At 40.5% G+C, this 15768-nt stretch overlaps 1 long non-coding RNA gene across 2 annotated transcripts; it reads left to right on the forward strand.

The window, feature by feature from the left end:
- Window positions 1–8665: 8665 nt before the first annotated feature.
- LOC127934905 (uncharacterized) lies at window positions 8666–10876 on the forward strand. Of its 2 annotated transcripts, XR_008147930.1 has the most exons (3): window positions 8666–8790; window positions 8910–9032; window positions 10526–10876. It is a non-coding gene; the product is annotated as an uncharacterized LOC127934905 (long non-coding RNA). The 2 variants fall into 2 exon arrangements; XR_008147929.1 differs by lacking the exon at window positions 8910–9032.
- The last annotated feature ends 4892 nt before the right edge of the window (window positions 10877–15768 follow it).

A 15768-nucleotide genomic window follows, 5' to 3' on the forward strand; every position in this document is an offset into this window, starting at 1 on the left:
TTATTAGGCAGACAATGGTTAGGTTGTAAGGTCTGGCTGCTCGCTATACTTTCTTGAACAGTGAATATGGTGAAAGGGTATTTCTCGGGTAAACAGTGTTTTTTACATGGTAGTAGTTTGTTGTGAGATGTTTTATTCACATTATGGTTATTCAACCCTTGTTTTCATGAAAGTTATTATGTGTGTGATGTGATTTTGTACACGAGTGTAGAATTATTAAGGGTGTCTATCAGCGTTGAGATAACTGTGACCTTGGGACTTTACTTCCCCCTAGAGGGTGCCATATTTTTACCACTGGTTTTATAGCAGTAGTGCTACTTGTTTGTTTGCACTTTATCTGTGATCTCTAGCGTGGTTACGTTATTAATCTCCCTTTCTAGTGTGTATACATCTATATAGTATGTGTTTTATGTATTGAGAGATTGAAATAAATTGAGCCTATACACCTATGTCTTTTGTTGTTGTACCTCAAGGGTCAATATAAAAATTTCCATTTCCCGTTACAATAGCTAGTGAAATGACAGTAATGTGGTCCGAGGCACCGATGTGGGGGAGGGGGATGGCTTTGTAGACTCCTCTCTGTGTAGTGTAAACTAAGACTAAAATGTTATTCCCTCAGGTTGGAAAGTTAATTTGTTTGTGTATTTTAGGAAACATACTCTTTAAGTCTGCATGCTTGAAATCCCCAGCTATGATGTGAAAAGCATCAGGGTGGGCTGTCTGCTGCTCACTGATGTGCTGGTACAGTTCATTTAGTGTATCGTTCCTGTTGCTGGAGTTCAGAGTAATGTAAACAGCCACAAGCAGTAAGGCTGTTAATTCCCTCATTAGATAGAATGGAAAGTGTTTGTTATTATATTGTGTGTGTGTGTGTGTATATGTATTACGTTTATAAGTTGTTTACGTTTTTCTAAGATTTTTGTTATGAAGAAAGTAATTTACATTTATTATTTGTGAATTAATTTTGTTATTTGGTTTGGAACTTTTATTTTGAAATGTCGATGGTTGTATTTAATGGCTGACTGCCTGCAAGTTTCTCACTTTGAACTGAGCAGATTAGGAACCATAAAGTGTTAATATGTAGTGACTCAGTGTCAGTTATAAATAGTATAGGGAAAGGGTTTTCAAAGAGTCGGCAAGATCTTGTGTATGATATTCTTCTGGCAATTAGAGACGTGAAAAGAGATATCATTTGTGTGGGTTCAAGCCCATGTAGGTATTGCATTAAATGAAAAGGTTGATAAATTGGCCAAGGAAGCAGCTCAAAAGGAGACTACAGATGTAAACATAAATCTATCTAAGGCAAAGGGTAAAAGTATAGTATGGCAGGAAACAATGTTAAAATGGTAACAGTTTTGGGAGCAGGAAATCAAAGGGAGACACTTATTTTCATTTTCGAGTAGAGTAACTGACTCGGTTAATATTTATAATAAAGGGGAGATTAGTCGTAAGGAACAAGTTATTATTTCTAGAATGAGGATTGGGCACACATTTTTGAATAGCACTTTATTTATTTTAGAAAAACATCAGAGTGGCTTGTGTTCATGTTTGGAATCTGAGACAGTGGAACATGTGGTGCTTTCGTGTAGAAAGTATGACCAACAAAGACAAGAGCTATACAGAGAATTAAGAGAAATTGGTTTGGAAGAAATATCTCAAAGTATTTTAGAAGTAGGGGTAAGCAAGAAAGGAAATCTCTCTCTCTCTCTCTCTCTCTCTCTCTCTCTCTCTATATATATATAGAGAGAGAGAGAGAGAGAGAGAGAGGATATAGTGAAATGATATAATAGACCCATAGATCTGAGGTATGTCATTTTATATTTGTATTTTGTGTTTTGAAGGTCTAAAAGTTTGTTTGTTTGCTAATGTATGTTTTGGTTTATATTAAGTTCATGTGGTTTGTATTCATTTAGTTTTCAAAGCCATCAAACATAAAAGAAAAAAAAGCCATCAAATGAACCAGTAGTACAGAAACCATTTGTGCCAGTGTATGCTTGAGGGGAATTACAGTGAAAACTCGACTGTTCAACAATATGAGTGGGTGACGCGACCCGATGCAACACAGCAAGTTGCCGAACTAGCGGGAGTGGCACGTGTTTGCAACCTGTGGAGTGCATTGTCGAAGGACTAACAGATGAGCAAACTGCATACACACATACATAGACTTAAGAAGATGCACACAACACTAGTGCAAAGAACAATGGATTAAGTTATTAAGAGTTTAAGTATTTAAAAGTTGCCTAAGAAGAGCGGTTGTAACGGTTCCCAGAGAATTTTCATTGTAAGGTTGTGCATTTGCAACGTGTGTGTGATAAGCGTTTAATTTGTTTGCACACATTTACTTCAAGATTGCAATTTATACATTTAAAGGTTTTATTGAATTTTCTAGATTTCTAAATGAGAAGTGTATTGTAAATGATATTGATTTATTTATATCAATCTTTTCAAGGGTTTGAGATGTTTATATTGAATGTTTAAACATAATATTTGAGTTGAAAGGTTATCTTGAACATTTAATATCCCATACAGTGCTGTTACTGAAGGTTATTAATCAACATTTGAGTGTTTAAGCCTTAAATTGATTGCATGTTAATGACATTTACCTTTGAGCAACAATGACCAATATTGGTTTAGATGTAATTTTATGCATATTTTCTATTTATGAATTTGGATTATTCTAGTTGCTCAAAAGTTAGAGCCAAAGGAGCCCACAGTTCCTGTAAGGGACAGTGTTAAGTATAGTGCAGATTTTCAAGCACAACTTGAAATAAGTCAAGAGGGTGTTGAAGCACAGCAAGAAGATGAACAAGTCAAGACGAAGTAAAAGGAAACTAACTCTTACAGAGAAGGGTAGAGAAATGCAAGTTGCAAAAATTAATCACTTCAACAATGGTTTACTTAGATGTAAAACAAATGGAAAACATATGTAAAATCTTCTAAGCGGACATTATCACAACCAACAGAGACTCTATCTGATTATCTACTCAATGGTATCATTGGTGATGTGGTAGGTCTTTCAGCAGATGTCCAGCATGTTTATGATGAGCTACGCAAAATTTCAACTCCAGAGCAAGAAACACGTAGAAGAGTGGATTTGTGTGTGGAGGTTTCTCACTTTATTGTATCCAGAGCCTCAAGTTGATTGCAAGGAGGGACTCCAGAAGGAGGAAAGGAAGACTGGCCGGAAGCAGGCTCTCTGTTCAAGTCAAGTAAGTCAGACTCTGTTTCTTCTATTCTGAAAGGTGCCTCAGAGTGTTCAAGTAGGTCGTCTTCAGTGAAGCAACTAGATGCTGCTGCGGATGCTGCTGCAAGCCAGGCTGTTCTGGAAGTGTTAGAAAAACAAAGTAAAGAACAACTGGAAATTCAGCTCTTAGAAGCTCAAGTTAAAAAGAAGATAGCTGATCAGGATGCAGCAGCTGCAAAACATCGTTTAGATCAAGAAGCTGAAGAGTTGAAAGATAGAATAAAGACAGAGGAAGATGAAGCAAAAATTAAAGCTCAAATGGAAGAAGAACATGGAGCTTTACAAAAGACTCTTGAGGAAAAACGGAGGAAAATACAACATTTGGAAGCAGTGAAAAGTGTTAAGGCAGCAAGTGTGAGAAAGAGGTTGAATGACCAAGAGGAGATCATAGAAGATCAGAAAGACTTCCTGAAAACAACTCCTACACCGAAAGCTGTGACCACCTCCTTCTCAAATGAAAGCACAGCAGATCTTGTCAGGGTGCTGGTAGGTGCTTTAAATGCAAATAGAATTCCAGTTCCAGAACCATCAGTATTCAGCTGGGATCCATTAAGATACAGTGACTGGAAACTTTCCTTCGAAACATTGATTGACCAGAAAAACATTCAAGATAAAGAGAAGATCTACTACCTTCGTAGGTATGTAAGTGGCCAAGTTAAGAAAGCACTTACAAGTATTTCTTACTTGGAACTGAATCTGCCTATGCTGCCGCATGGAAATTTTAGAGGAGAGATAAGGGAATCCATTCACAATTGCAAAATCATATAGAGATAAGCTCCAAGCATGGCCTAAGATGGGCTCTAGAGACAGTTTTGAGCTTAGAGAATTTGTAGATTTTCTTCGTAGTTGTGAGGCTGCCATGGTTCACATCAAGGCATTGGAAATCTTGAATGATTGCAATGAGAACAGGAAGATTCTTTCAAAATTACCGGAATGGCTAGCAGTGAGATGGAATCGTAAGGTTATTGAAGTAGAAGAGGAGACTAACCAGTTTCCCTCCTTCAGCCAGTTTGTCAAGTTTTTGACGAGAGAGGTGAAAATCCTGTTACATCCATACAAGCACTTAAACTAGGTGAAGTTGAAAATCCAAAGTTTCAAAAACGTCAAAGCTTTGGAGCAAAGACCCTAACTACAAGTACCAGTGAAAAAAAATGTCATAATATGTATTTTTTTGTCAGAAGACTGGACACATTTTGCACAAATGCAGGAAGCTTATGGATAAATCAGTTTCAGACAGAATTAAATTTGTTCAAGCTGAAAAGTTATGCTTTGGTTGTCTTAAACCTGGTCATTTCTCAAAGAATTGCAAGAGTAGGAGTGTCTGTGATATGTGCCACAAGATGCATCCAACCTGTCTGCATGAGGAGCGATTTAAAGAAAACCAAAAATTACCACAAGCCAAGTTAAGTACAAGTCAAGAAAGGAACCAAGAAAGACCTCTAACACAACTTAAAGAAATAGCTACAGTTGTTACTTCAAATAGAGTTATTCTTAATGAGACTAACACGCAAACAGCAGCAATAATTCCTGTCTGGATTTCATCCATGACTCAACCTGCACAAGAAGTTCTTGTTTATGCCCTTTTAGACTCTCAAAGCGATTCAACATTTATTTTGAATGAAGTGGCAGACGCATTAGATGCAAGCAAAGAACAAGTTAAGCTCAAGCTCTCTACTATGACTTCTGTGTATGACCCCCCTAGGGTTTATGGCACCATTTGTTCTTTTGGGTAAACAAATACTCCAGCAAATGTGCAGAGAGAAGGTTAGTTGGGATGAGGAAGTTCCAGAGAACTTGAGACCTCGGTAGGAGTCCTGGATCAGAAATTTACCCAATCTAGTTGAAATGGAAATCAAGAGAGACTTCTTACCTTCAAATTTTGGTGAGGCCATAATGTATGAGCTCCACCATTTTGCGCACGCAAGTGTCACTGGATATGGTGAATGTACTTACCTGCAAGCAATTAACAAGTCTAATAAAGTTCATTGCTGTTTGGTAATGGGAAAAGCAAGAGTTTCACCAACCAAAGTTACAACTATACCAAGGCTAGAACTTACAGCAACAGTTGTTGCAGTACAAACAAGTGATATGCTTCGGAATGACCTAGAAATTCAAGATCTAAAGGAGTTCTTTTGGACCAATTATAAAGTCGTTCTTGGCTATATGAACAATGACGCCAGACGATTTCATGTGTTCATAGCCAATCGTATTCAGAGAATTAGATCCAGTACAAAGCCTGAACAATGGGCTTATGTTGCCTCGGAGAACAATCCAGCGGATCATGCCTCTCGAGGTTTGACAGCAGAGCAACTTAAAACCTCAAATTGGTTCACCGGACCAAAGTTTCTTTGGCAAACGGAACTATCAATCAATCAATCACCTTTATTTATATAGTGCTTTAAACAAAATACATTGCGTCAAAGCACTGAACAACATTCATTTGGAAAACAGTGTCTCAATAATGCAAAATGATAGTTAAAGGCAGTTCATCATTGAATTCAGTTATGTCATCTCTGTTCAGTTGAAATAGTGTCTGTTTTTATTTGCAATCAAGTCAATGATATCGCTGTAGATGAAGTGACCCCAACTAAGCAAGCCAGAGGCGACAGCGGCAAGGAACCGAAACTCCATCGGTGACAGAATGGAGAAAAAAAACCTTGGGAGAAACCAGGCTCAGTTGGGGGGTCAGTTCTCCTCTGACCAGACGAAACCAGTAGTTCAATTCCAGGCTGCAGCAAAGTCAGATTGTGCAGAAGAATCATCTGTTTCCTGTGGTCTTGTCCTGGTGCTCCTCTGAGACAAGGTCTTTACAGGGGATCTGTATCTGGGGCTCTAGTTGTCCTGGTCTCCGCTGTCTTTCAGGGCAGTAGAGGTCCTTTCTAGGTGCTGATCCACCATCTGGTCTGGATACGTACTGGATCCGGGTGACTGCAGTGACCCTCTGATCTGGACACAGACTGGATCTCGTGGCCACGGTGACCTCGGAACAAGAGAGAAACAGACAAATATTAGCGTAGATGCCATTCTTCTAATGATGTAGAAAGTACGGTGTTATGGGAAGTGTTTCCGGTTCCGGTTTACCTTATTAATGCAGCCTAAAAATCCTTTAACGGATTTGGATATTAAAAGCATATTAGTATGTTATGTGTATGCCAGGTTAAAGAGATGGGTCTTTAATCTAGATTTAAACTGCAAGAGTGTGTCTGCCTACCGAACAATGTTAGGTAGATTATTCCAGAGTTTAGGCGCCAAATAGGAAAAGGATCTGCCGCCCGAAGTTGATTTTGATATTCTAGGTATTATCAAATTGCCTGAGTTTTGAGAACGTAGCGGACGTAGAGGAGTATAATGTAAAAGGAGCTCATTCAAATACTGAGGTGCTAAACCATTCAGGGCTTTATAAGTAATAAGCAATATTTTAAAATCTATACGATGTTTGATAGGGAGCCAGTGCAGTGTGGACAGGACCGGGCTAATATGGTCATACTTCCTGGTTCTAGTAAGAACTCTTGCTGCTGCATTTTGGACTAGCTGTAGTTTGTTTACCAAGCGTGCAGAACAACCACCCAATAAAGCATTACAATAGTCTAACCTTGAAGTCATAAATGCATGGAACTACCCGTAAAAGAATGCAAGTTGGGAGAAATTAAGGAAGATGATCCTGAAATTCATACGGTTGTGTTTAACACTGCTGCAAAGGACAGCAGATCATTATTGGATCACCTACAGAATTTCACTTACTGGTTAAGAGCTGTAAAGGCAGTTGCTAGACTGAAACGTAAAATCAAAGAATTCAAAGATGTGAAGAAACCAACCAAAGAAAGTACGAGCCTGGAAGAAAGGAAAGAAGCAGAACTTTTTATCATCAAGCTGGTTCAAAAGGAAGCATTTTCGGATGAGATAAAGAGTTTGAAGCTAAAGAAAGTAGTTTCCAAGACCAAAAAGAGCAGGATATACAAGTTAAATCCATTCTTAGACAAAGAAGGTATCCTGAGGGTTGGAGGACGCCTAAGTCAAGCTACGTTGCACCCGTCAAGCATCCAGTAATACTTCCCAAGAATTGTCATATGTCAGCTTTACCTATTAAGCTCTTTCACGAAAAGGTACATCATCAAGGACGTAGAATGACAATGAGCGAACTGCGAGCTAATGGATGGTGGATCCTGGGATGTAGCGGGGTGGTCTCATCACACATCTTTAAATGTGTTAAGTGTAGAAAGTATAGAAGGCCTGCAGAAGAACAAAGAATGGGTGACTTACCGCAAGATAGAATGGAAATTACTTCACCATTTACTTATGTTGGTATTGACTGCTTTGCTCCAATATATATTAAATAAGGAAGAAAGGAGCTCAAGAGATATGGACTTCTTACCTGTCTATGTTCAAGGGCCATACACATAGAGATGATTGATGATGAAAGTGAGAGTGACGTGACATTCAGCCAAGTATGGTGACCCATACTCAGAATTTGTGCTCTCCATTTAACCCATCCAAAGTGCACACAAACAGAGCAGTGAACACACACACACTGTGAACACACACCCGGAGCAGTGGGCAGCCATTTATGCTGCAGCGCCCGGGGAGCAGTTGGGGGTTCGATGCCTTGCTAAAGGGCACCTAAGTCATGGTATTGAAGGTGGAGAGAGAACTGTACATGCACTCCCCCAACCTACAATTCCTGCCGGCCCGGGACTCGAACTCACAACCTTTTTGATTGGGAGTCCAACTCTCTAACCATTAGGCCACGACTTCACATGATATGACCACTGATTCATTTATTAATGCTTTAAGAGCATTCATTGGAATAAGAGGAAATGTTCGTAAGTTGAGAGGTGATCAAGGAACCAATTTTGTTGGAGCAAGAAGAGATTTTACAGAACTAATGAAAGGAATGGATCAAGAAAGAGTTAAGGCTTTAGGATGTGAATTTCTTATGAATCCTCCAGCAGCAAGTCATATGGGAGGTGTCTGGGAGAGGCAAATAAGAACCATAAAAAGTGAAAATTACAAGAAAGTGAAACCCATAATTAAAACTGTGTTTCTTGAAATACCTATACATAAGGTTGTTGTTCTGCTTCAAGCAGGTTGCGAGGTATGAAATTAGGTGGTTGGTAAAAGGAATGTTTTCATTGAAAGGTTGGAGTGAAAAGTGTAAATTAGTAACTATATTGCAATTTGAGAAATCTCACATTAAGGGTGTGTGATTTGGTGGGAGTGTAAGTGTTTGTTATTATATTGTGTGTGTATATATATTACATTTGTAAGTTTTTTACGTTTTTCCAAGATTTTTGTCATGAAGAAAATAAGTTACATTTATTATTTGTGAATTAATTTTTTGTTATTTGGTTTGGGACTTTTATTTGGAAATATCCATGGTTGTATTTAATGGCTGAGTGCTTGCAAGTTTCTGACTTCCTGTAAGCAAGCTAGCTGCAAACACGAAAGTTGAGCATGTGCTCAATGGATGTCTCTTCTTGCAAGGGATTTGAACATGAGATTAAGGAGTATTCAAGACAATTTCTTTCATATAGCATGCAGCCAAAGAGGTATGTCGTTTTATATTTGCTTTATATTTGTATTTTGTGTTTTGAAGGTCTTAAAGTTTGTTTGTTTGCTAATGTATGTTTTGGTTTATATTAAGTTCATGTGGTTTGTATTCATTTAGTTTTCACGGTGGATTTGGGGGAAAAAGCCATCAAATAAACAGGTAGTATGGAAACCACTTGTGCCAGCGTATGCTTGAGGGGAGTTACAGGCCGGCACTTAATAATCATAAACTCCGCCAGGGGTGAGCAGTGTTTGCAGACCATAACAGCATTGCGGCACCACGCATCACTGATGTAAACACAAAGCTAGGGATGGGTATCGTTAAGGTTTTAACGGTATTACTACTCTTACCGATACTGCTTAACGGTCCGGTACTTTAACGGTATCTTATCGGTACTTTGTGTTGTGTTACTTTGTGTGGTTTTAGGCAGTGGAAAACTTAGCATTTCTCTGTCTGCACATAATTTTGAAATATGCTTTGACAGATTGCTTGTGTTACCACCCTTACATGCAAAAATTTTGTTGCACTTATGACAACCACTGCATCTTATGACAACCAGCATTATCTGCATCAACTCTAATGAAGTATAACCACACTTTGAAACGTTTTGCTGTCTCCGCCATCGTCACTCTTTGTATTAAAATTTCAGCAATGGATAAATGGATTTGCAGCACTAAAAACTGCTTGCAGTAGCACTGCTACTAAATTAATTTAAAAATCCACATACAGCTATCAGCTGTTCCTTCATCTTGGCTGAGCTTTCAACGTTTTTACTGAAAAAGGTGTGGAAGTTACATGACCTGCGGTGCGCTTGCTGCATTCTGAAAAGTTGAGATGTTTTTAATTCGATGTGTTGTAGACGCGCCTGGAAAAAAACGAGCTCGTTGCACCGCGTGCGTGACGCGACCGGATCGCTTCCATTATGAGCGCGCATACCACACGCTTACATTTGAAATAACGAACTTGAGCGCGTGATATGTGAACGGCCACTTATGTGTGTGCGCAGCACGCTCATTCTTGTTGTGTGTGTGTGTGTGTGACTGACAGTCTCCGCGGAGCGCATGACAGATCTCGCAGATCTCACAGACAAACGTCTTAATATGACCGCACATTAGAAATGTTTGGTGAGATAAAATGTGCACGATAACATTATTAAGCAAAAATACATAGTACATAATTTTTTCCCCTCCAGTACCGAAAGCGGAACCGATACCATCAGATCTTACTGATACTACGGTCTTTCATAATTTAGCCCCGGGGCCAGTTTAATACCGGGTTTAGGTACTCATCCCTACACAAACCCCGCCGCCATGGTTATTCCTCGCGCGATGAGAGCTCTGTCGGTTTGACAGCATGTCAGCTGAATAGTGCCGTCTGGAACACTGTTGCTAAGCCATGGTTCCGTGAACACAAAAACACAACAGTCTCTTACAGTCCTCTGAGTTTAGCGTAGTAATCACATGTATTCCAGTTTATTGTCCAGTTTATTGTCCAAAGAGCATACATTAGCCAGTACGATGGTGGGGATAGCTTAAAGATGAGGAGACGTGATGAAGGCGTACAAAAATTGCTCATTGCTCGTTATTCTGTGTTTAAAAGCCCTGGTCTGTTCAGTCTTCCTTTGCCAACTCAGTTAGTGTGTCATTACCTGTTCCCTGTGTGGATATACCCTGTTTGTTGGATTAATTAAAGACTATTTCGTGTTATCCTTGACTCTGTGTTCCTTCTGGCAGTGTTCATGACAGAAGACCCAACCTAAACAGTTTCCCGAGCCCGAGCCCACTAATGATGGAGAGCCATCTTCTGCCATGATCCACAAGCCAGAGCAGAGCCAAGCGACTGAGAAGTGTGAGCGCAGAGAGGTGCTCCGGCCCCTGCATCACAGTTGAGGGGGAGCTGAGTATGAAGCGGTGTTAGTGCCAAAACCAGAAGGTTTATCTAATGAACTGGGAGTCTGAACTGGAGATTGAAATGCCCCCTCTCCTCCCTACATCTTCTCTGCTGGTCCCGTCCAGCCCTACTGTATACAGGCCACCAGGGAACCATAAAGACTTTATTAAAGAGTTTGCTGATTTTAAATCTGAGTCAGTGCTGGCAGCAGATAAAGTTTTAATTGTTGGTGATTTTAATATCCATGTTGATAATGAAAAACATACATTGGGATCAGCATTCATAGATATTCTGAACTTTGTTGGATTTAGACAACACGTGTAAGGTCCTACTCAGTCAAATTCATACTCTAGATTTAATACTGTCACATGGAATTGATGTTGAAATTATGCAGCCAAGCAATGATATCTCAGATCCTTATTTAGTCTTGTGCAAACTTCATGTAGCTAAAACTGTAAATTCTACTGCTTGTTTCAAGTATAGTAGAACCATCACTTCTACCACAAAAGGCTGCTTTGTAAGTATCTTCCTGATGTATCCTAATTCCTTAGCATATCCAAAACCTCAGAACAACTTGATGGAAGATTAAGGAAAACAGTCAGACACCATGGTATAATGAGCATACTCGCACCCAAAAGAGAACAGCCTGGCGCAGCTGGTGGAAAACAAAACTAGAAGTATTTTGTATTGCTTGGTGGGAAAGTACGCTATCCTACAAAAAAAAATAAAAAATAATTTTTGGTGTTGATATTTCCCAACAGCACAGCAGTAATGACTTCATGAACTACTTTACTTCCAAGATCGATACTATTAGAGACACAATTGTAACCATGCAGCCGTCAGCTACAGTATCGCATCAGATAGTTGTCCAATAGATTGCCTGAGGAACAGTTCCACACATTCTCTACTGTAGGAGAGGAATAATTGTATAAACTTGTTAAATCATCTAAACTAACAACATGTATGTTAGACCCTATTCCATCTAAGCTCCTAAAAGAGGTGCTTCCAGAAGTCATAATCCTCTTCTGACTATTATTAATTCATAACTGTCATTAGGATATGTCCCCAAAGAACTACAGAGAGATCTTGAATCTACTTTTTTTGTCCAAGATATAAGAAAATGTTTTATCCTTACAATTATATTCCTTCTTAGAGAAAAATGGTATCTGTGAGGGTATCCAGTCAGGATTTAGACTGGATCATAGTACTGGGACTACTTTAATTAGAGTTACAAATGCCCTGCTCTTATCATCTGATCGTGGTTATATCTCTCTATTAGTGATATTAGATCTTAGCACTGCAATTCTTTGTCATCAGTTAGGAAACTCGGTGTGCTATTTGATAGCAATATTTTCTTAGAAAGCCACGTTTCTAGCATTTTTAAAACTGCATTTTTCCATCTCAGAAATATATCTAAATGGCGACCTATGCTCTCAATGTCAAATGCAGAAATGTTAATACATGCGTTTATGACATCAAGATTAGATTGTAATTTTTTTTGGGGTGGTTGTTCTGCACACTCAATAAACAAACTACAGCTAGTCCAAAATGCAGCAGCAAGAGTTCTTACTAGAACCAGGAAGTATGACCATATTAGCCCGGTCCTGTCAACACTGCAGGAGCTCCTTATTAAACATTGTATAGATTTTAAAATCTTGCTTATTACTTAAAAAGGCCAGAATGGTTTAGCACCTCACTATTTGAACAAGCTCTTATTACGTTATAATCTTCCATGTCTGCTACATTCTCAAAACTCAGGCAATTTGATAATACCTAGAATATCAAAATCAACTGTTGGCTGCAGAACCTTTTCCTATTTAGCGCCTAAACCCTGGAATAACCTACCTAACATTGTTCTGGAGGCAGACACACTGTGTCAGTTTAAATCTAGATTAAAGACCCATCTCTTTAACCTGGCTTACACATAACACACTTACACATTTCTAATATTCAAATCCATTAAAGGATTTTTAGGCTGCATTAATTAGGTCAACCAGAACCAGGAACACTTCCCATATCACCCGATGTACTTGCTACATCATTAAAAGAATGGCATATATGCTTATATTAGTCTGTTTCTTTCTTATTCCAAGGTAACTGTAGCCACCATATGCAGTACGTATCCAGACAAGATGGTGGATCAGCACCTAGAGAGGGCCTCTACAGCCTCGAAAGTCAGCAGAGATGATCCATGATAGCAGTGCAGTCGGACACAGCTGTTACTCCAGGTCCCAAAAATTTTTTTTATGTCTATTTTATGTCTGTTCTTATGTTTCATCTCCTCATCTTTGAACAGTCTTACTTATTACCACACTAGACCAGTGATTCCATCACTCTCAAACTTTCGCTCTCTGGAAAATAAACTGGACTTAATTCAACTCAGTCGGTCTACACAGCATGAAACAAGGGATTGTTATGTGTTTGTTTTCACTGAAACATGACTAAACAACAATATCCCTGACTCCGCATGGGTTAACCTGCTACCGAGCAGACAAAGATACAGCACTCTGGTAAGACGGACAGGGGTGTGTGTGTATGTAAACAAAGAGTGGTGTAACAGTGCTGTGGTAGTGACAAAACACTGTTCATCGCTGTTGGAGTTTGTTTGTAAAGTGTCGACCATTATATCTGCCGCAGGAGTTCAAGGCCATTGTTATTGTCAGAGTTTACATTCCACCATGTGCAAATACCAAGGACACACTTCACACGCTGTAGAGCTGTAATTAGCATAACAGAGAGCATGCACTTTGCTTTACAGCCCCGCACCTTCGCTACCGAGGAGTCGAAGGTTGTGTTTACCCTAACCTTACTATCCAGCAAAGCCGCCCTATGGGGGACGGCGGTGTGGGAAAACAAACATCTGTGTTGCGCCTTGTTCCACACCCTCTCGGATGAGATGAAACGGGTCTTCGATCGGGCCGCGGCCGGCAGGGAAGCCGCCCACCAGCTCTCAGACCTGCATCAAGGTAGATCTTCAGTCACGGATTGCTCCATCCAGTTCCGCACCCTGGCGGCCACGTGCCAGTGGAACGAGGCAGCGCAGTGGGATCGAAGGAGATCTTCTTAAGCTCTAACGTTGCTTGTCATCCAGGGATAAGTCGAACTAATGGGTTAGTTAAACAATGATTCTGGTGGCCACTTATGGCTCGTGACGTCCACGATTTTGTTTTGGCTTGCTCAGTTTGCGCCAGTGGTAAGTCATCTAATCGACCTCCTGATGGGCTCCTTCAACCGCTGTCTGTCCTTTAGAGACCCTGGTCCCACATTGCACTAGATTTTGTTTCCGCCCACCTGTCCTCTAATGGCATGACTGTCATTTTGAGCATAGTGGACTGGTTCTCGAAGGCAGCACATTTCATTCCCTTCCCCAAATTACCGACAGCCAAGGAGTAAGCGGTCATTGTCCTAGATCACGTCTTTCGGCTTCATGGCCTCCCGGTAGATGTGGTTTCTGACAGAGGATCTCTATTTATATCAAAATTTTGGAAAGAATTTTGTAAGTTGCTAGGAAAGTCAGTTAGCTCGTCGTCGGGTTATCATCCCCAGAGTAACGGGCAGTCTGAGCGAGCCAACCAAGATTTAGAGAGGACGTTGCAATGTTTGGTCTCCAAGAATCCTTCCTGGAGCCAACAACTCTCTATGGTGGAGTACGCTCACAATTCGTTACCAGTGTCAGCCACAAGCCTCTCTCCTTTCCAGTGCAGCTTAGGTTACCAGCCACCAGTTTTTTTCCCAGTCTGGAATCTGAAGTCGTGGTCCCCTCCGCTCACGCGTTTGTCCAGAGGTGTTACTGCACCTGGACCAGAGCCCGCAAGACTCTGCTCCGGGTGAGGGAGCGCACTAAGGCCAAGGCCGACCACCACCGGTCAAAGCCTCCCGTTTACATCGTGGGTCAAAAGGTGTGGCTTTCTACCAATAACATTCCTCTGTGATCTGCGTCTAACAAGTTAGCTCCCAAATGTATTGGCCTGTTTACTACGACCAAGATCATTAGTCCGGTGACAGTCCGCCTCAAACTACCTCCAGCGTACAGGAGGATACATCCCGCCTTTCATGTGTCCAAAATTAAACCTGTGTTTTATGCACATATTAATCCACCTACTCTGGTTCCCCCGCCGCCGCGTCTCGTAGATGGGGAACCGACTTATTCGGATAATCGTATTCTGGACTCGAGACAGAGGGGGCAAGGATTCCAGTACCTGGTGGACTGGGAAGGTTTCGGTCCGGAGGAAAGGAGTTGGGTATCTGTTAGGGACATATTGGATTACTCCCTTATTGATGATTACAATCAGCAGGTAGGCCCTTCTGGGAACTCCAGGAGGCGTTCTTAGAGGGGGGGGTGGGGGGCGGGGCAATGTCACGGTTGGTAAACCTTGTTCTCTGTGTTTTGCACTTTGTGGTGAAGTCTGTGTGTTTCGCGTCTGAGACATGTTTTAACTTATTCAATACTTGTTGTTATGAATGTTAAAGGCCGTGTTGCAAGGTTAATTTTTTAACGAATTTGTGCAATTTGCTTGTTGGTAATAAACATTTAAACTGTTATCATTGTATTTTATGTTGTTTGGTATCACAAAACGGAATATAATACGAAAAAGTAGGTACTATCTTACAGCGGTCTCCTTTCCCCCACAATGCATTGCATCATGTCACGTTGGGGAGAGAATATACCAAAGCACGCCTTGAGAGCATTGAGAGAGTGACTAGAGAGACGAGTAGTAGACCAGAGTATTCAGATAGCGCAGATTATAGATAAATAGATAAATACATAGATATATATAGATAGATAGATAGATAGACTACATATATAGATAGATAGAGAGATATCGACCAACAGCGACCCAAACGCACTCACTTCCCCTACAGCACAAGCTTTTCAACGCAGTTTCCATGGGACAGCACCGCCCACATGGGACAGCACCGCCCACACAAGCACCTGGCAAACACAGCGACACACACGCGGCTACGTTTGCAACAACATTTTCACCGGAGGAAGATATAAACGCTTAGAAACGCCCATATAGCTAGCATGATGCCTTCTATTTCTAGATGACAAAGACAAAGTTTACCAGTACTACGACACTATGAC

Source organism: Carassius gibelio, chromosome A19 (genome assembly GCF_023724105.1).
Source record: "Carassius gibelio isolate Cgi1373 ecotype wild population from Czech Republic chromosome A19, carGib1.2-hapl.c, whole genome shotgun sequence".
In the NCBI taxonomy this organism is placed as follows: domain Eukaryota; kingdom Metazoa; phylum Chordata; class Actinopteri; order Cypriniformes; family Cyprinidae; genus Carassius; species Carassius gibelio.